We start from the raw sequence: 19,866 nt of genomic DNA, 5'->3' as shown, positions 1-19,866 counted from the left end.
CTACCTCGCTATTAGCTTATGAATCTATTAAGGTTTGCAAGACTCCACAACTTGTCTGTGTGGTACAGTCAGTGCTGGATTTCCCACTAGGCACGTGAGGCACATGCCTAGGGGCGTCACTAGCTGGGGGAGGCAGAGCAGTCCCCCTGCCTCAGAACATTCCAGTGCCCCTATTCAGCTATAGCTATTTGGACACAGAACAAAGACTACTTCCCCATGGTGCATCAGGGGGAGTCTCAAGAGCGGGCACATTTGCAGTCCAGAAGCCCGGAAAATTAGGTATGTATCAGGGGGAGTATCGGGAGCAATCGTATGTGCAATTCGGAAGAGGAAGTTTTTAGCCCACTATAGATGCCTGCAAAAGGCAAAAAAAAACAGGTAGCTGGGGGAGGCGGGGGTGAAGCGGGCACCCAGTAACATTTTGCCTGAATCTTCCCCTGGGTGCAGTGAAGTCCAAACCTCCAAAGATCCCTGGCGAAAACCACCGATACGTTGAACTCTGCACCTTTAAGTTATAGGATTTCTAGTTGATCACAGATATTCCAATCTAACTGGGTGTTTATGAAACATTTCATATTTCTTTTTCATAAACAATCCTGCAGACTCCCAGAACAACATTGTTGTGTGACTGGATCTGAAAGCCCAACTAAGCACTTTTTATCATTACATCTACATGTACCAATATGCAATCAGTGGAATTTATGGATCAAACTCGTATTGTCCTATAGTTTGTAAGTAGGACTATCTTACCTTATCTGTTTTTTACTATTCATTCTGTTTTATTACTGATTCTGTTCTGTTTTATTACTGTGTTTGTTCTGTTTTATTACTGTTTTATTACCGTGTTTGTTCCCAATTGTAAAGCGCTTCAGAGTATTCTGGCGATGTATAAAAAAATGTTTATAATTTTAAAACTAAAGATGAAATGACAAAGTACCACAGTTGACAGCATTACTTCAGTGCTTCCTCCTCCCAGTAAAATCTGAGAGTGAGCCAGTTGCAGTCTGTGACTTCCCATTGGAAGCACTACCTGCCAGTCACGCACAGGACAGGCAGCCCTGGGGGGGGGGTGTTTTCTACCCCTGGGACTGCCAGTCCAGGCTGTGATTTGCAGAGAGCGACTTCCAGTGGAAGCCACTGCTCTGCCTTTTGGGCAGCCGTAGATGGCTTCTAGGGGATGCAGCTGATGCAGAATAGAAGCCAGTGTTAAACGCATGCACAGCACCACTGCCGCTTGTGTGTATGCGCCAGTCCCAGCACCTGCCAGGTCCATTGTGCAGACCACCAGTGACAGCCCTCATCATGCAAGAGGGTAGAACCCGCTGCTGCATTACAGTATATATTTTTTATTTCAAAGCTATATAGATTTTAGAGCCATTGAACGCAAAGATAGCAAAGCCTCAGAGCCAGAGTCTTTATTATCTTCTGCGCATTTGCAGTATTTCCAACAATAGCACTGGATATATTGATGATGTTTTGTTCATATGGAGAGGCAGTCAAACATCTCTGAACAATTTTTTGGATTACCAGAATGACAACAACAGGAACATCAAACTAACCATCCAGAGTAGTCATGAGTCTGTAGATTTCCTAGATTTGACCATTTTGGAAGATCCATATGAAAACTTTTGTCAAACCCACGGAATGCAACTCATATATAGATTATAATAGTAATCATCATATGAATTGGCTCTCATTCATTCAGAAGAGCCAATTCCACCGTATACATCACAATTGTACTATACAGGAGGATTATGTTACACAGGGGCTTCCATGAAAAAAACAGTTTTTAGAGAAAGGGTACAAGGGAGATCTCATAGAAAAATCATACAAAAAATACCTGGAATGTGACAGGTCCAAACTAATTAAAGAAAACGAGAAGAATGTGAAACCACAAGATATAGGGATCTCCTTTATAACTAAATTCAACAGTCAGTACCAACAATTGGAGAGGATTATAACCAAACACTGGTGTATACTCAGGTGGGATGATGAAATAAGGGGTTTCATTCAAGAAAAACCCAAATTTGTGTACCACTGGGCCAACAATATAAATATTACCTTGTCAAAAGTGTATCTACTGCACCACCCAGAATGACCCGTAGCTCTGTTATCTCAAAGGGGTTCTATCGATGTGGGGAATGTTCCATGTACAAAACCTGTAAGAGTGACCAATCAAAAATAAGAGTATAATTCAAGCTCCAATAGCAGGAAATATAAGATCAATTCCTTTATAACTTATAATAGCAAGAATATTGTTTACTTAATGGAATGTAGATGTAAAAAACAATACATAGGGAGGACTTCGCGAATATTAAAGAAAAGGATAGGCGAACACGTCCGTAATAAAAAAGGTTTTGCCACCCACAGTGTATCGGCACACTTTGATTCATGTCACAGTCGAGACCCTTCCCATATTGCATTGTTTTGTGGGATCATTTTGGTCCCACCAGGTTGGCAAAAGAATGACGAGGACGAAAAATTGGACCGGGCAGAAATGAAAGCCATTTTTGAGTTAGGGACCCTCGATCCCAAAGGGCTCAATTCAGATTTTGAGGTTAAATGGTTTCTACCATGATCTTACTTTATTTACTTTTTATTTCCACATTAAGATCTACACCTATAATAATTTGGGCTGTTCCTAGGAAGCAGTATACTTCTTAATAAATACCATTTGTATTTTTAATTTTTGAAGAATGTTGATTTTAATTAATTTTTGATGAATGCTGTCACGATTTCATAAGTAGGGGTTGACTTGATCTAAGTATTATATGGCACCTTTCACATAATATCATTACCATATGGATCAATGTTATAGGTCCCATCTTGTGTCATATATATCCCACGTCTCTTTCAGCGATTTTTATGTATTTTTAGGAATTATAGATTTATTGATATGTTTTACCCAAAAAAATGCAGGACATATGTTTTTTTCACTATCGGGGAGCATGTTTGACAGGACGTATAATGTCTACCATTTTTAACAAATTCAAACCCGTTTGATTTTGTAGATATACCACCTTTTTATTAGCTCACTTTTACTGACCTAAAGATCCAGGACACATAACATCTATTGTTATTAAATCAAATCTCGTCTGATTTAGCAGACCCACCACCCTGTTTAATTAGCCCGCTTTTACAGACTTAAGGATCTAGCATAGCGCTTTACACTCTATCGGCTCATGAACTCTAGCGGGGCGTATACGTCATTGGCCTAGCACCAGAGCCCGACCACTCCCTCTAGGGAGAATGACCAGGTAGTTCCGCCGGAAGTGTGCTGCGTTCCAGCAGTTGGAACGCAAAACCGGAGATCACGGCAGGTAAGGGCTTCTAGAATGTACTTACATGATTTCTTCTCGTTTTTACTTCACTAATTGTTATATCGCCACCCCCACTAATGATAGACCGTCTGCCGGTATTTAAAAGGGGATTGGGGAAACACCAATAGGAACCTTGATAAAGACCCTTGTGGTCGAAACGCGTCGGTTTTGGTGCATTTTATGGTTGTTGACATGATTTACAGTACTCTGGATTTCAACTAAAGGTACAGGAACCTCTTTTTTCTTTTCCAGGCAATTTGAAGGTGTATAAGAACTCTTGTTACCTCCCATGCTTGGACCCAGTAGTATCTGTTTTTTTATGTATGGAATAAATCTTTCTTTATGATCAATTCCGATGGACATCCACAAGTTTTTTGATTCAACAAGCTGTTTCATCAGTGAAAGATACCTTTATGTGAATAGAACATCTATATTTCACGTGAGTACTGTACGCATGTGTTTAAAGAAACCTTTATATACCAGAGAACACCTGTTGCATAGTGAGTGAGTGGGGTATGCCCCCTTTTTATCCATCCTATCGTGGTTGTGGGAATCTGTTAGGATTGGTGATTTCACAGAGGGGATCTGACTTTACAACAGATATACTGCACAGTTGGTTGTGTGGGATATAAGAGACTACCCTCTCCTATAAATTCTCCTATACAAGGAAGGTCCTACACATTGTTATTTCTGTCTCTTTTTTTATGAACCACATCACAAGGGAAAAGAAAAGGGAATCATCTCCCGGAGTTTGGAAATATTTATTTCGGACAGACATATACACCAACAGTGACATTATTTAGGAACTCCTAAATTAACTTTCATTACTAAGGACTTATATGTAAGGCAAGCGCCCTACTCTAAATTCCAATTGTATTATTGTATTTCTGTGATGTTTGGTTGTTGGGTGATACCCTAGGAATGTAATACAGGGGGCAGCTGCTGGATTGCGCAGAGGTGTGTATCGTTTTTTTTGAGTAGGTGTCGGAAACATGTTTCTGGTGATGTCTTAAAAAAAATGGCATCAGTGACATTTTTCCGAAGATATCACCAGAATTATATTGCACAAGGGTAAATAGTTGCAGTAGGTACCATGTGTTCAATGGGAGCCCCCCCCTTGACTCAGGAGCCTGTGTGCATTGTACACCCTGCAGATAGATATTGATTGTAGTGTACTAAACATTGCAAAGATAAAGATTGCAAAGATAAATTAAATGAAGTACAATACAATAAGTAAGATGGGCTGGAGAGTTGATATTCAAAAAAAGAAAGTTCCTTTCAAAATGAAAGTTGGTATTCGCTCAAAGGAGCTTATTTATCAATTAATATTTGCTGGCAAAGCAAGAAACCCCCATAGGCTTCTATAGGGGCTGCCATACAGTCGGATTTACCAAGCTCTAGAATGCAAAGCATTCTGGAGCTTGGCCCCAATAGCAATTGCCACCTGAAGATGGCCCTAGCCCATAGTAGCATATGGGCTAATGTAATGGGGATTCCGGATCCCTCTCCATGAACCCTCACTGACGCATGCACCGGCCTAAGGCTGCACATTCACAGAACACGCAGAGGACCCAGCTCTTTGCCGGGACAGTCTTATATCAGAGCCCTCCTCCTCCCGGCAAGAACTTCTTACTAAATTAATCTGAAAATTTACATTTTCATGTTGCAAATTTAGGCGTAAAATATTTATCACATCTGCATTTAAAATGCGGATTGTGATAAATATGCTCCAAAATAAATGCTATTATTATATATGGAAACATTCACTAGGGAATGTTACGCCTGGATTCACTGTTATCCCATAAAGACAAGAGATTTTAAACAGATGTCAGTAAAATAATGATTTGGGTCATGACCATTGACCATACACGCCATAATACACACGTAATGCCCACTTCAAAGAGGTGAAGAATGTTATGCAGATATGTCATGTTTGACTAACACAGTGACAACAATCCATCTCAACAGCCTGGGAGAATTGATGCCAGTGGAGGGTAAGGTGCATGCAGATAAATGGATGTGTGGTCACACAGACCTCACTTGACTGATGGGGAGAAATCAATTTTGTGGTTTAAAGTGACCTTACTATAGCTTTGACCTCATTTAGCAATAAAACGTTACCCTTTTCTAGATGGTAATTGTAAAAACACCACTACATTTTACAACACAATTTCAGACTTTGAAACTATCTATAATATATTAACCCCAAACCTGTTTTATATTTTATTATGTTTTGGTATAACAATAGCTATTATTTTAAGTTTGCTATCATTCACATAAATAAATTCTCTTTTTTATCATATAAGATTTTTTTGTTGTTGTTGTCTTTTATGTGGCGTTAAATGTAAGACAGAAAGACAATGTGAAGGATAAACGCTTTTCTAAAAAGCGTTTAATAAATCACTTATCCGATGTAATGTCTGGTATTTCTTATATATTGTACAATCCCATGAAGTCATTGTTTACAGCAGCCTCTACTCAAGTAGTCACAGTGCTGAAAAAAGGCTTTAGGTACATTTTTGTTTACCTTTCATGGTATTTCGCTGTTAAAACTAGAAACACTTATAATTATTTTTACCTTTGTAACCAGCATCAAAGTGTCATAAACAGCTTCTCTACAATCATTGAAATCAGTGGAGCCATTACTTTCTATTGGCAAACTACTGTCTTCCAAATCAATGGGAAAGTAACTGCCATTGAAGTCAACGGACCAATTGTCAATGTAGCCAGAAAATTATATTTCAGTCTTTTATTCTTTACCTAATTTTATATAATTTGCTCAGTGAGTTTTGCCAATATAGTAATTCTATTTGTCCAGTGATTTTTATATTTTATTTTTTAAAGTGGCATAATATTATTTTTGTGCTGTTTCTCACTTTGCTTATGCCAATAAGAAATGACTTTACAACATCATAGGGGACTGGAACACAGACCTTTTGGTGAGGGCACTAAAAAGTTTAATTAATTACACAGAAGATTTTCAACCCATTAAATACAGTAGGTGAAACGAGAAAGGCAGTTTTAAGTGTGGTAAATGATACATAGACTCTTGCGGGTCTATTTATCAAACTAAGGGTCGATTCAGACCCGGACGCTAAGCTGCGCTCTCTCGCAGCTAAAAGGGGCCGGGTATGCAAATTTCGCAATCGCACTGTCTGGTGTAAGGACGCCCTCTTTGTCTTCGAGAGTGACGGCAGAGCGAATGCATGCCAGTCTAAAGACGCCCACTTTTCTTTCTTAACATACATCATCTCCAAGAGGTGTATGATTAATCATGACCATCGGAGTTGCTCGCAGCCCTTGAGGTCGACCCTACCCTACTGCAAGCATTACGATCACTGCAGGCTGAAATACAAGCAAGTGACGTGTACAATGACGCTTCTTTGCTAATTATGCACAGCCATAAGACGCCGTTTTGACGTCCAGACACGCCTGCGTTCGCAGAACCACTCCCGCGTTCACAAGCACCTTCCCTGTTACCACCCACAAACGGCGCTGTCACTCAAAGTAGCGTTCAGTCTGTGTACTACAAACGCAAGATTCCTGGACACAGTGACTGGTTCACGCATGCGTACTTTGACGCATGCGCAAATGTGCAATAATCGCCCATAGCGTGCGTCTGCGGCTTAGCGTGCGGGTCTTAATCAGGCCCTAATTCTAATTCCCTAAAACTATATCCGCATATTTAAGGCAGAATTCAGTTTCACAAAAACTGTAAGAAACCTAAAAAGTAGGGGTGAGCGGGTTCGGATTTCTGAAATCCGAACCCCCCCGAGCCCCCCCGATCCGAGGCAGATCCGAGTCAGGCTCGACTTTTCCCGCCTGACTCGGATCTGAAATCAAGGCAAAACGTCATCATCCCGCCTTCCGAGTCTCGCGGGTTTTGGATCCTATATAAGGTACCCGCGTCTGCGCCATTTTCTCACTCGGCTGTGGACAGTGAAGAGGGAGGGTGGGAGTTAGGGCTGGCTGGGCTGTGTAGTGTAGTGTAGTGTAGTGTAGTGCAGAGTAGTGTTGTGCTGTGCTGTGCTGCGCTGTGCTGCTGTTGTCCACTACTTCAAAGTCCATAGGGGCTGGCTGTGTTGTGCTGTGCTACTGTTGTTAATAGGGGCTGTGTCCACTACTTCAAAGTCCATAGGGGCTGGCTGGACTGTGTTGTGCAGTCAGTTCTCCATAGGGGCTGTGTCCACTCCAAAGTCCTGTGCACTGTCCCAGTCCTAAAGGGGTGCTGTAGTGTTGTCCAGGGGGTGCTCTGTCCATCAGGGGTGCTCCCCCCAAGTGCTAAAAAAATAATATATTTTCTGTGTTTGTGAATTGTGTGCGCAGTAGCCGCACGTGCATCAACAAAGTAGTGCCAAGCGTGCGCCTGTGTCATAAGTAAAGGGCCGGCTGGCTTGACCGTTAAAGGGTGCTGTAACCTCCAAAGTACACTCCAGTCCAAACCAAAAAAAAAATGATTTTCTGTGTTTGTGAATTGTGTGCGCAGTAACCGCACGTGCATCAACAAAGTAGTGCCAAGCGTGCGCCTGTGTCATAATTAAAGGGCCGGCTAGCTTGACCGTTAAAGGGTGCTGTAACCCCCAAAGTACACTCCAGTCCAAACCAAAAAAAAAATATTTTCTGTGTTTGTGAATTGTGTGCGCAGTAGCCGCACGTGCATCAACAAAGTAGTGCCAAGCGTGCTCCTGTGTCATAAGTAAAGGGTCGGCTGGCTTGACCGTTAAAGGGTGCTGTAACCCCCAAAGTACACTCCAGTCCAAACCAAAAAAAAAATTATTTTCTGTGTTTGTGAATTGTGTGCGCAGTAGCCGCACGTGCATCAACAAAGTAGTGCCAAGCGTGCGACTGTGTCATAAGTAAAGGGCCGGCTGGCTTGACCGTTAAAGGGTGCTGTAACCCCCAAAGTACACTCCAAACCAAAAAAAAAATATTTTCTGTGTTTGTGAATTGTGTGCGCAGTAGCCGCACGTGCATCAACAAAGTAGTGCCAAGCGTGCGACTGTGTCATAAGTAAAGGGCCGGCTGGCTTGACCGTTAAAGGGTGCTGTAACCCCCAAAGTACACTCCAAACCAAAAAAAAAATATTTTCTGTGTTTGTGAATTGTGTGCGCAGTAGCCGCACGTGCATCAACAAAGTAGTGCCAAGCGTGCGCCTGTGTCATAAGTAAAGGGCCAGCTGGCTTGACCGTTAAAGGGTGCTGTAACCCCCAAAGTACACTCCAGTCCAAACCAAAAAAAAAATAATTTTCTGTGTTTGTGAATTGTGTGCACTGTGGCTGCACGTGCATCAACAAAGGAGCAGCGCCAAGCGTGCGCCTGTGTCCCATAAGTAAAGAGCCGGCTGGCTCATTTCTTAAAGGGTGGTGTAACCCACAAAGTGCACTACTCTCCAGCAAAAATAAAAAAATATTTTCTATGTGTGCGCTTTAGCCGCACGTATATATCAATATAACATAAATGGAGGACCAAACTTTCTCCGATAAAAATAAAATAGGGAAAGATCAAGAACCACTTCCTCCTAGTGCTGTTGCTGCTGCTGGGAGTTGTTCATCATCCAAGAGAGGAAGTAGGAACATCACTACTTTTACTAAACAATTGACCCTCCAACAGTCCCTAGCGATGAGGATGAAGTACGACAACAGTCATCCTGAAGCAAAACGTATAACTGAGGTCTTGACTGCTATGTTGGTGTTAGACGTGCGTCCGGTATCCGCCATTAGTGCAGTGGGATTTAGACAATTGATGGAGGTAGTGTGTCCCCGGTTCCAAATCCCGTCTAGATTCCACCTGCATCCTCAAAGCAGCAGCGACAAGCATGCATCTGTCTGTTAAAGGGTGGTGACACCCTCAAAGTGTGCTACACAAACAATAAAAATATTCTTCTTTTTTTTTCTGTCTTTGTGAATTGTGTGGGCTGTAGCTGCACTTGCATCCTCAAAGCAGCAGCGACAAGCGTGCGTCTGTCTGTTAAAGGGTGGTGACACCCTCAAAGTGTGCTACACAAACTATAAAAATATTGTTCTTTTTTTTTTCTGTCTTTGTGAAATGTGTGGGCTGTAGCCACACCTGCATCCTTAAAGCAGCAGCGACAAGCGTGCGTCTGTCTGTTAAAGGGTGGTGACACCCTCAAAGTGTGCTACACAAACAATAAAAATATTGTTATTTTTTTTTCTGTCTTTGTGAAATGTGTGGGCTGTAGCCGCACCTGCATCCTTAAAGCAGCAGCGACAAGCGTGCGTCTGTCTGTTAAAGGGTGGTGACACCCTCAAAGTGTGCTACACAAACAATAAAAATATTGTGTTTTTTTTTTCTGTCTTTGTGAAATGTGTGGGATGTAGCCGCACCTGCATCCGTAAAGCAGCAGCGACAAGCGTATGTCTGTCTGTTAAAGGTGGTGACACCCTCAAAGTGTGCTACACAAACAATAAAAATATTCTTCTTTTTTTTTCTGTCTTTGTGAAATGTGTGGGCTGTAGCCACACCTGCATCCTCAAAGCAGCAGCAACGAGCGTGCATCTGTCTGTTAAAGGGTGGTGACACCCTCAAAGTGTGCTACACAAACAATAAAAATATTGTTCTTTTTTTTTCTGTCTTTGTGAATTGTGTGGGCTGTAGCCGCACTTGCATCCTCAAAGCAGCAGCGACAAGCGTGCGTCTGTCTGTTAAAGGGTGGTGACACCCTCAAAGTGTGCTACACAAACAATAAAAATATTCTTCTTTTTTTTTCTGTCTTTGTGAATTGTGTGGGCTGTAGCCGCACTTGCATCCTCAAAGCAGCAGCGACAAGCGTGCGTCTGTCTGTTAAAGGGTGGTGACACCCTCAAAGTGTGCTACACAAACAATAAAAATTTTGCTCTTTTTTTTTCTGTCTTTGTGAAATGTGTGGGCTGTAGCCGCACCTGCATCCTTAAAGCAGCAGCGACAAGCGTGCATCTGTCTGTTAAAGGGTGGTGACACCCTCAAAGTGTGCTACACAAACAATAAAAATATTGTTCTTTTTTTTTCTGTCTTTGTGAAATGTGTGGGCTGTAGCCGCACCTGCTTCCTTAAAGCAGCAGCGACAAGCGTGCGTCTGTCTGTTAAAGGGTGGTGACACCCTCAAAGTGTGCTACACAAACAATAAAAATATTGTTCTTTTTTTTTCTGTCTTTGTGAATTGTGTGGGCTGTAGCCGCACTTGCATCCTCAAAGCAGCAGCGACAAGCGTGCGTCTGTCTGTTAAAGGGTGGTGACACCCTCAAAGTGTGCTACACAAACAATAAAAATATTGTTCTTTTTTTTTCTGTCTTTGTGAATTGTGTGGGCTGTAGCCGCACTTGCATCCTCAAAGCAGCAGCGACAAGCGTGCGTCTGTCTGTTAAAGGGTGGTGTAACTCTCAAAGTGCTCCAAAAAATAAAAAACTATTTTTTTAATGTGTTTGTGACTTGTGTGCGATGTAGCCGCACTTGCATCCTCAAAGCAGCAGCGACAAGCGTGCGTCTGTCTGTTAAAGGGTGGTGACACCCTCAAAGTGTGCTACACAAAAAATAAAAATATTCTTCTTTTTTTTCTGTCTTTGTGAATTGTGTGGGCTGTAGCTGCACTTGCATCCTCAAAGCAGCAGCGACAAGCGTGCGTCTGTCTGTTAAAGGGTGGTGACACCCTCAAAGTGTGCTCCACAAACAATAAAAATATTCTTCTTTTTTTTTCTGTCTTTGTGAATTGTGTGGGCTGTAGCCGCACTTGCATCCTCAAAGCAGCAGCGACAAGTGTGCGTCTGTCTGTTAAAGGATTACATCGGTGACAGCATCCAAGTAGGCATGTCAGACAGTCCGTACCTGTACTGGCAGGAAAAAGAAGCAATTTGGAGGTCCCTGTACAAACTGGCTCTATTTTACCTGAGTTGCCCCCCCTCCAGTGTGTACTCCGAAAGAGTGTTTAGTGCAGCCGGGAACCTTGTCAGCGAAAGGCGTAGGAGGTTGCTTCCACAAAATGTGGAGAAGATGATGTTCATAAAATGAATTATCAACTCTTCCAGGGAGACCAGCCTCCAGAACGTACAGAGGGACCTGTGGTTGTGGATTCCAGCGGGGACAAATTAATACTCTGTGAGGATGAGGATGTACACAACACTGAAGAGGGTGAGGAATCGGTGGATGAGGACGATATCTTGCCTCCGTAGAGCCAGTTTGTGCAGGGACAGATTAATTGCCAGCTTGTTTTGTGGGGGCCCAAACGAACCAATCATTTCAGCCACAGTCGTGTGGCAGACCCTGGCGCTGAAATGTTTGGTTTGTTAAAGTGTGCATGTCCTGTTTATACAACATAAGGGTGGGTGGGAGGGCCCAAGGACAATTCCATCTTGCACCTCTTTTTTTTCTTTGCATTATGTACTGTTTGGGGCCTAGTTTTTCAAACTGCCATCCTGTCTGCCACTGCAGTGCCACTCCTAGATGGACCACGTGTTTGTGCCGCCCACTCGTATCTCTTAGCATAGTCATCCAGCTACCTCGATGCAACCTTTTGGACATAAAAACACTATTGTGAGGTGTAAGGTGTTCAGAATAGACTGGAAATTAGTGGAAACTAAGGTTATTGAGGTTAATAATAGCATAGGAGCAGAAAAACCCACAAATTCTGTGATTTTAGCTGTTTTTATGCTTTTTTAAAAAAAAATACAGATCCAAAACACAAAACCCAGAACCCAAAACACGGAAGGGTGGTTTTGGCAAAACCAATCCAGATCCAAAACACGAAGAAAGATCCAGATCCAAAACCAAAACACGAAAAGTGGCCGGTGCACACCCCTACTAAAAAGCAAGAGACATTGGTTAGCTCTTTGGAACTTGCCTTCTGTGGCTACCGTCATCTTCAGATGGCACTAGCTCATTGATTGTTCTCTATGGGTGAAAGCTGCCAGAGTGAGAGCTTGTGTTCCCTCCCCGGCAGGGTGAATTGACTTCGATGGCCATCACAGGTTTTTCACACAGGGCATACATGGCCAGGTGGCTGTGCATGCACTCTTTCATGGCTGGGGCAGATCCCGGAAGTAAAGTAATAGAGAAAGCTATCACTTTTCTTCTTACTGATCACCGGGGCAGGCTTTTATAGTATTTCAGAGCCCATGGCCATAGCTAGGGGTGTGTGCATAGGGCTATTGCCCAGGGCCATAGTGCCATTTAGTCTGCAGGGTGCCTAGACTGGCACCCTGCAGCCAGTAGCACACTCCAGAGCTCATGATGTCATGTGTTTGGGGGCGGGACAAGAACAGGGCAGCACAGAGCCCTGCTCCGGCACTATTGGAGCCCTTCTCTCGGTGACTTTAGACTGGTAATTGTCCCTGACAAAATATTCTTTGAATCCTTAAAACGTATTAGCTTCCCAGCAGGGCTAAGGATCACTGCTTTACAGAAAGCTACAGTACATCAATGTTGCAGCAAAGTAAGAATGAACAGTATCAGCGACCTGCAAGTTACACTGTACTGAATAGGGAAATGGGAAGGTGCTAGGCAGGAGTTCTAACTGCAGTATTTACAACTGAATAGATACTGTACATGACTATTGAAACCTCCAGCTACAGTTATTATATAGAAAACTATAACAATGTTTATTGTCCAATTAAAGGCAGCAGAAAAGATAGTAAACTGTAAATCATTTTATTATTTTCGATATAAGAAGTAAAGAGTAATTTGTGTGGACATCTTTATTATACTAATAACCTAAACAAAGTGGCATTAAAGTTACCCAGTGTGATGGATGAAATGGGGATATCTACATGTACATGTCAGGGGCATATTTATAATGGGTGCAGGGTGTGCAGTCCACACGTGCCCCTGGGTACAGGAAGGGCCCCTCACCGCACACCTTGCACCCATATTAGACTTACCTCTCCGGAGTCCCACGTTGGCGCCGTTGTCAGCGCTGTAAAAAAGCATGGAAAATCCCTGTGTGGCCGTTTTCCCATCGTTTTGCGCATGCACAGTACAGGGAAAATGGCCACCGTGGCCATTTTCCCAGTGACCTGCTCATGCGCTATAGACTCTGAGCACACTCTAGTGCCCAGAGTCTATCAGTGCGGTGCTGGCTGCGTTGCGCTTAGTGTGCTGCCAGCCACCGGACTGAGAGGACGGGACCTGTGACGGAGACTGCACAGGGCCACCCTCCTCTCTTGAAACGCAGCTGGCATATGTCCTTTAAAGTTATACAACTGCTCAGTGGTTAAGTGCTACTATCTTACCTGCTCCCACATGAAGCAGGGACGTGTCCAAATCTGGACTTCTCTCTTAAGCTAGGTACACACTGGGCCTGTTTCAGAGATGTGCGTTACTCCGATAATTAACATATATCTCTGATATTGAGGGGTCTGCGTCTGCGCAGGATCCGGTTTCCAGGTTGGACGATTCCAGAGTATGCGTCGGTGGATGCAGATTCCTGGCCTCTTAAGTGATCAGCACACGGTTAGGCTGCAGGAAGCTCCAGCTGCCGCACCCTGACCAGAGATGCGATGGTCACGATGGTGATCCCAGCCTGCAATGTTGCTCGCAGTCCTGGCAACGCCAATGCAGCAATGAGGTGTCTGACACCTCCTTCTGCATGTGCATCTGAGATGGACGGAATTGCACAGCCGCTTGTGTGCAGCTCTGCAAATCCGTCCATCTCTGAATCAGGACCACTATATAATTATTGAGCTGATTTGCCAATAATAAAGGTGATTGGCCTCATTTATTGTATAGTGTTTATTATTTATTTATTTTATTTATTGTCAGTTATTTATATAGCACATATTCCGCAGCGCTTTATATACAATATTTGGCCATTCACATAAGTCCCTGCCCCAGTGGAGCTTACAATCTATATTCCCTACCACATGTAAACACATACAAACTAGGGTTAATTTTTTGGGGGAGCCAATTAACCCACCAGTATATTTTTGGAGTGTGGGAGGAAACTGCAGCACCTGGAGGAAACCCACGGAAGCACATGGAGAATATACAAACTCCACACAGTTAAGGCTGTGCTGAGAATCGAACTCACAACCTCAGTGCTATGAGGCAGTAATGCTAACCATTACACCGTAAACAATCGTTTCCGTATTTCACCTATAAAACGGTGATCTGTCGGTCCAAAAAAAATCTTGACCTTAATTATCGAGCAGTGTATGCGCATTCTCAATACTCTGCCCATATTTCCTATGCTTTTTCTTGATTGCCTCATCATCCTTGTGGATGTAAATATGCAAAGTCTCTGTGAAATTCGCCAGGTATTTAATTTAAATTGTATAATGTGTAGCACAGATATCGGGATCATGATTTTGCCGAAAAATCTTCCCAATTATCGGTTTGATCAAAGCTAGGTACGCATAGTGCATACCTAGCTTTAAAGAACAGTGAGCAAAGGCCCTCATTCTGAGCCGCTCGTTAGCGGCAGTACGCTCGTTCCGAGCGATGTTTGCACATCTGCGCATGCGTACGCTTTTTAGTACGCATGCGCGAACCAGTCAGTGCGGCCGAAAATCCTTTGTACGCTATATAGCGAGTGCCTGCTATTTTGAGTGACAGAATGAGGCGTATGTGGGTGGTAACAGGGGAAGGTGCTTGAAAATGGGGAGTGGAGATCCGAACGCAGGCGTGCTTAAAGGTCAAAATGGGCGTTTTATGGGTGTGTATATTTAAAACAGCAGCGTCATTGACCACGTCACTGGGTTATTTTATAGCCAGAACTGCACGCAAATTTGTGGTAGCAAACACCAACCACAAGAATAGCGAGCAGTTCATACGCTGGTCGATGTACTCGATTAATCTAATAAATAGCGGACATGACGTAGGATGCGTGCGGCCAGGGGGCGTTTTTAACAAATAAACGAGCGTATGTTTTGCTCGTTCGTTCAGACTTAGAGGTGTGAACACACTGCAATGTGCGTACGGATCATTTAAATAGCCACCCCTTGTTTTTAAACGAACGACCGCAAATAGCGTCCGGCTCTGAATGAGGGCCAAAATGCTTTGGGTGTTGCAAAAACCTTCTTACAACAGAAGGATAAACTGCAGGTTCATTATCTCAGTTGCTTCCTGACAGTCAGACATTAATGATTTCCACCAGTTAAAACCCATTAAAGGCAACTGCCTAGAAATGGGAAATAATTAACTTGCTCTGCCTCTCCATGAACACATATTGAATAATATGGATTTTTAATAGCACCTAAATCATGTGCACAGTCTTAAGACACGTAAATGGCTTTTGTGAGTGAGGCATTGACCATGATTTGGATGAGATCTGATGATGTAACAGGATTATAGTCAACTATTTCTATTTAAATATGCAGTTATATTGCTAATTTGCATTTCCCAGGGTCTCCGGGGGGATTTTTTTTTTTTTCTTCTATCAAAAGAATGGGTTGTTATTTATGTTTTTGGCTGCTTTATTTTATGGTAAAAACAATGACAGAATAATTACCTATACCTAGAAGAATCATATGTCTATGATTCAATGGAGACTGATCGCAAATTGCTGACTGAGCCTAAAAAAAAGGAAATTTGAGCTTTCGTATATAAGAAATGGATTTAATATTGTCGATACATTACCATAAATATTTTATGCCTTGGGGGGGAAATATAATAGACTGCAACTTGCAGGCATCTGTAAAATTCTGGCGAGTCTGCCAATTTTTTCATTTAAAAGGCCAGTCTAACCTGATTTTGCCTTTTAAATGATTGCCCCTTTAAAACATCAGGCAGCCTCTCCGGAATCTCGCTAATGCCAGAAAGTCGCAGTCTATTACATTTACCGCTTGATGTCTCACTATGGGCTCAATTCAATTAACCGCGAAGGGTGCGTGGTGCTGTTGCCACGGTGTTAAAGCACCGGCAATATCATCGCATCTCGCACCCCTCGTGGCCTGCTCCGAACCCAAATTTGTGCTCAGAGCCCTATGGGGCTGTGAGCACTTTTGTGCGAGACCGGACTACCATAAAGTGCGGATGTTGCAGTGATGACTCACACCCACATGATCATCGCGGTTAATTGGATTGACTTGTTAGTTTGATATGCCACAAAAAAACTATATAAAAAGTATATAAACATTAATAGAAAAAGTAAAAAAACAGTATACAGTATCTATAGTATAGTTATAGTATAGACTAAATTCCCAACAAACATACCAGAGAGAGCATGTCTCATTATTGTGCAACTATTTGCTGAGGGGTCTATTTACTAAGCAGTGTTATGAGACAGAGGGGTCTAGTTACTAAGCAGAGTTAGGAGACAGAGTGAAAAGTGATAAGAAAGTGATAAGGTGCCAGCCATTCAGCTCCCAACTGTCATTTTTCAAACACAGCCTGTGAGATGAAAGTTGGGAGCTGATTGGCTGGCACCTTATCACTTTCTTATCACTTTTCACTCTGTCTCCTAACACGGCTTAGTAAATAGACCCCTAAATAATTCTAGCGTGCCGCAACCCAGTGAGTGGCAACATGACACAAGGCCTGCATGTAAGGCCCATCTACCCTAATCTTCCGGAGGTCCGTGGGACTGCATGAAAAATGTGAACCTCCTGCAACCACTGGGAGAGTAGGCTAGTATGCTGTGAACTTCTATGTGGTATACTGTAGTCTTCCTATGCTATGATGCTGCAATACTGTAATTCTAAACTGATGCTGTAGCCAGTAACACTGCCTTGTTACTGTAGAAACACTACTGTGCTGCAGAGACCACTTAATTAAAAGCCAAAGGGGCAGATGTACTAAGCTCTGGAAAGTGATACATTGGAAAGTGATAAAGTACCAACCAATCAGCTCCTGTAATATTTGCAAACACAGCCTGTAACATGACAGTTAGGAGCTGATTGGCTGGTAGTTTATAACTTTCCAATTTATCACTTTCAAGAGCTTAGTAAATTTCCCCCAAAGTGTTTATTTACGACTGTGTCAGGCTCAATTTTTAACTACCCTGCTACAAGTTGTTGTCAGAAGAGGGATCAAGCAAGGCTCTGTCTTTAGAGACTTAAACAGTCACTATAGAAGCACTTGTCCAGCAGTTCCTGGCGCACCATAAAGACCAATCGAATGGTTTACTGCCACTATTTTGATAAGAGAGAGCTGCACATTTGGAAGAGGTAAAAGCCTTGAAGTCTGCTTTGGTAACAGCAATTGATAACCAGACAATGGCTCCCATAATACCTATGCTGATGTTCCTATGCTGCAATACTGCTAACTGCTAATGTGATGCTGTGACACTGGCTTATTGTTCCTGAAACATTACTGTGCTGCTGTGACTACTTACTAAAGTGCCAGAGTGTTTTTTTTTATGATCGTCAAGACTCTTCTTGAATCTACCCTGCTAGACTAACTATAACAGGCACATCTGACAATGTAATGGGACTTCAGGGTGACCAGGTTTTCCACCAGATTCTGAAAGAGGTGTAAGGCCGGAACAGGTGAATCCTTTTTTTAATGTGCCCCAGAATTGGAAAAGTCTGTAGAACCGAATCTAGACCACAACCTTGTAGCACACTGAAGCACAGGGCTGCCATCAGGTGGGTATGGTGCATATGTAAGAGGCCTTGCCTGGAATGTGGTTTATTTTGTCAACATTAGAAATTGACGTGGTCATAATGTCGACATGCTTGGCATGTCAAGATTTACTACGTCGACATTTACCTTGACGGCTCTGATTAAATGTCATCATGATTAGAATGTAATCAAAATGTTCCTAGTGGTCCAGTCGTGACTTACCTGGTACAGTGGGTACGAAGGCTCCAGTGGTGTTTTCTGAGTCTGGCAGTCAGCTGATGAGGACTTCCCGCTCATCCTGAGCAGCTTCCCATGGTTAGTACCACTAAGCTACCCTAGTGCCTAACCCTAAACTCCCTGCCGATAGCCTAATCCTAACCCTCCACCTAGGACCTAACCGGGATGTAGTTAAATTGCCGGTGGACGGGATGCCAGCCGCCAAAATACAGATGTCAGAATCCCACTGCCCGGCAAAATGCAGATGTCTATATCCCGAAGGAGATCAGGATACCGCTGTCAGCATCCCGAACACTGGAATCCCGAATGTCCGGACCCCGGTAATTATCGCAGTTTTCCCGTGGATGGGGGGTTATGTTTAGACACCCCCAGGAGGAGATTAGGGTTAGGCACCCCCTGGGAAGGGTTAGGGTTAGGCTATGGGGACGGGGGGTTAGGGTTTAGCACACCCGGGGGGAGGTTAGGGTTAGCCCCTCCCAGAAGGGTTAGGTTTAGGGTGAGGTAAGGGTTGGTTAGGGTTAGGCACCACCGGGGGGGAGGTTAGGGTTATGCTCCAAAGAGGGAGGGTTAGGGGGGAAGGGGTAGGGATAACCCTACAGCCTAACCCTCCCCCTAGTGCCTAAGCCTAACCCTCCTCTCCCGTGGCCTAACCCCCTCCCTAGTGTCTATCCCTATTGGTTGATATAGGCATTTTCTCCACTTTATCGCTCTCCAAAGTTTCACACATCTCCTCCTTGTTCTCCGCCCCCAGCTTCCCCTCCACTGCACAATCCAGGAAGAAAATGGCAAATGTAAGGAGCACACTAATCTCATCAGCTGTATCTGCAGATCTCTGCTCCCCCACAACCCCACTCCCTCACCCTGTTTGCAGGATGCTAAGAGGGGACCAATACAGTTTACTTGAACAACTGAAGGGACTTGGGGTGCAGGGGAGTCATGACTACCAGCGATCTTGGCAGCCGATGCACACCATAGCAGTGTATCCAGAATGGATACATCAGTACCTGGGCCCGCCCATAGGGGCATATACAATTGGGTGCGAGAATATCAAGAAGGTTTTTCCTGTAGATGTGTGATTTTTGCTATACAATAAGGTGCGTGTTTTTTTGTGAGCCGGGAGGTTTTTTTCCTCGCACCTCCAGAGCAAGTGTGATTGTTCCTAAAATTGTTAATTTTAGGTAAAATCAGTGGGACTTGCTCTGGTACCCCGTGGGCACCCCCCCCTCCCTAGGACTAATTAAGCAATTGGAAGTTTCCAATTAGCTTAATTAGTCCATAATTACTTACCTTCTGCAGCGCTATGTTCTTCATCCAGTGTGGGGAGCCGGCTCTTCTTCAGCAGGGTGAGTATGTCAGTGTGTGTGGTGTTTGTAAGTGTGTATGTGTGTGTGTGTATGAGTGTGTGTGACCCCGATGTATGTGTGTCCCCCCAGTGTTAGTGTGGCCTCCCCCCCCCCGGAATGGGCGCTGGGAGAACTACATCTCCCAGCAGACTTTTAGGACCTGATTCAGACCCGGTCGCTATCCGCAGTGCGCTCGCTATTGCCGATGGTTGCTAATCTGCGCATGCGTATGCATCGCAGTGTGCGTGCGCAAACTATACAGTGTGTTAGCAGAGCCCTCGCTCGTACAGCAAAGACAGCCCAGCAGAGTGAGTGAACAGGAGAGGCCGTTTGTGGGTGGTAACAGGGGCAGACCATTAAAAATGGAGGAGTGGAGATGCGAACGCAGGTGTGCCTAAGTGTTTCAACACCGTTTTAGAGGCGTGCATAATTAACAGGCAGCGTCATAGTACACGTCACCAGCCATTTTTTTACTCTGT

At 43.6% G+C, this 19,866-nt stretch overlaps 1 long non-coding RNA gene across 1 annotated transcript in view; it reads right to left on the bottom strand.

The window, feature by feature from the left end:
• Window positions 1–2,088: 2,088 nt before the first annotated feature.
• The window catches only part of LOC148534732 (uncharacterized), a 162,236-nt gene continuing 144,458 nt past the window's right edge, over window positions 2,089–19,866 (bottom strand). Inside the window, exon 3 of the long non-coding RNA XR_015876867.1 lies at window positions 2,089–2,159. This is a non-coding gene — a long non-coding RNA (uncharacterized LOC148534732). The remainder of the gene's footprint in view (window positions 2,160–19,866) is intronic.

This window comes from Taudactylus pleione, unplaced genomic scaffold (genome assembly GCF_031769625.1).
Source record: "Taudactylus pleione unplaced genomic scaffold, aTauple2 ptg000064l, whole genome shotgun sequence".
Lineage (NCBI taxonomy): Eukaryota > Metazoa > Chordata > Amphibia > Anura > Myobatrachidae > Taudactylus > Taudactylus pleione.
This window is presented reverse-complemented; position numbering and strand designations above follow the sequence as displayed.